Genomic DNA, 2,179 nt, shown 5'->3' on the forward strand with positions numbered 1-2,179 from the left:
TTGGGTGCGATCTAAGTGAGTTGTAACTAAGGCCAGCTAGCGTAATTCGGGAGAATATATCTGGTATATTGTTGTAATTACTCGGGAGAGAGTTACTACAGTTAGAGTGCTCATGATCGATAGAGAAGACTTAGGCAAATTTATAGCAAACATAGCGAAAAGGATTCCGACAAAAGGGAAAGTCATAACCTTAGACCATTCTCATTCTTATGTACAACCAGTTTATAGCTAGTTCTTAATTACTGCATTTTTATTACATAATATTTAGTTAATAAACACCCAATTTGTTACTCAAATATCTCTAAAGATTGAATACGTGAATTTCTGTGAGTCCAATAGCTGTGATCGATAGGTTAATTCCCTGTGGAATTCAACTACGGACTTGTTAATCGGAATATATTTGCAGTGACTGCTTTGTCTTTTTTATAAGGTATAGTTGGGCATTATCAAATTTTGGCGCCGTTGCCGGAGAGTTAACGGTGTTATTGATTGCAGTTACAAAGAAGTGCAAAAAAAAATCTTAGTATAGTCAATTTTCTTCAATTTAAACTGATCATTGAAATTCTAACGTTTATAGTCGTGGTTGTTACAGGTGCACGCCTAGAAACTCCTCAAGAACTAGAGAATTGCTCGAAGCATTATCAAACAACAACAAAACACAACCAAAAACCTTGAACCAGACATGGAAGACGATAATCTAAACAACAGAAACAACGTGAATGACCCAAACGATCGGGGTGTGGCACCTCTTGTGCCAGAAGCAACACTATATGATTGGGCACAACCCACCACTGACAACTTGGCAGCTGCCATTGTAGTCTCTCAGATACAAGCAGATTCATTCCAGATTACAAACAACATGCTACATCTGTTGTAGAATAAGGGACTATTCTCTAGGTCATATGTTGAAGATCCTTAGTAGCATCTAAAGAACTTCCTGTCAGTCTGTTCCATGCAGAGACAACACAATATGACACCGGAAGCAATACGTTTGTTGTTGTTTCCATCCTCAGTGATAGGAGCAGCCCAGACTTGGCTTAATTCACTCCCTATTAACTCCATCACTTCTTGGGAGGAATTAGTCAAGCAATATTTGAGCAAATTTCATCCACCCAACAAGACTGCTCAGCAAATTGATGAGATATTGATCTTCAGATAGAAACCAACTGAGACGCTACAAGAAACGTGGGAGAGATTCAAGGGTCTGCTGGTTACATGTCCACATCATGGTATTCCGGAGCAGATGTTGGGGCAGAGATTTTACATGGGTTTGGTAGATAGTTTGAAAGCCAATGTTGATGTTTCAGCAGGTGAAGCATTTTTGAGAAAAAACATTCAGAGAGAGCAAGATTCTACTTGACAAGATGGCACAAAACTCAGGATGGACAACAAGAAATGCTCGAATCACTCTTGTGGTTCACTTAGTAGCTCTAGACCCGGCTAACTCCATGGCTGAAAATATGGTCACTCTATTGACACAAATGAGCATCCTCACTAAGAAGGTTGAAGAATCAAGCCAGAAGCAGTAGGTACACATAGTTGATGCAACCAATGGGGGTCTATGTACAACATGCATTAATCAACCATATGTCTGCTCATAGAGTGCTGAAGGTGATAATCAACAATATCAGGAGAACATGAATTATGTGTCCAAGTACGGGGGACCAAGACCAGGTGGTCAGAATTGGGGTCAGCAGAATCAATAAAACAGACCAGCTCAGCAATAGTACAATAACAACAACAATCATGGGGCTATGCGACCACATGGGAAAATGGTGCCTTACCAAAGGCAACAAGGGTACATCAACAAAATCAGTAGCAAACTTACCAACAACCTCCACAACAATAGATTGTGAGGCATGAAGATGAGTTTGCTAAACTTGAGGGGATGATGCAACAAGTGATTGGGTCCACTAGAAAACTAGCTGACAGAGTAGACTCACATGAGTCAGCAATTAAGAATATTAAGATCCAGTTAGGACAAATTTCCATGGCCTTAAATAATCTTCTTCATGGGACGTTACCTGCAGACACCCAAATCAATCCAAAAGAGAAGGGCCCAAAGCAACTGATGGTAGTGAGTCTCTAAAATGGTAGAGACCTAGATCTGGAGCAAGAAATTTCTCGCAAAAGCAGACCGACTGAGACACTGGTGCCAGTACCCATTGAGATAGATGAT

General features: G+C 40.3%; 1 non-coding gene across 1 annotated transcript; it reads right to left on the bottom strand.

The window, feature by feature from the left end:
- Positions 1–1,127: 1,127 nt before the first annotated feature.
- Positions 1,128–1,233, bottom strand: LOC142173132 (small nucleolar RNA R71). The gene has a single exon (XR_012702563.1). It is a non-coding gene; the product is annotated as a small nucleolar RNA R71 (small nucleolar RNA).
- Between the last annotated feature and the right edge of the window lie 946 nt (positions 1,234–2,179).

This window comes from Nicotiana tabacum, chromosome 18, assembly GCF_000715075.1.
Source record: "Nicotiana tabacum cultivar K326 chromosome 18, ASM71507v2, whole genome shotgun sequence".
Lineage (NCBI taxonomy): Eukaryota > Viridiplantae > Streptophyta > Magnoliopsida > Solanales > Solanaceae > Nicotiana > Nicotiana tabacum.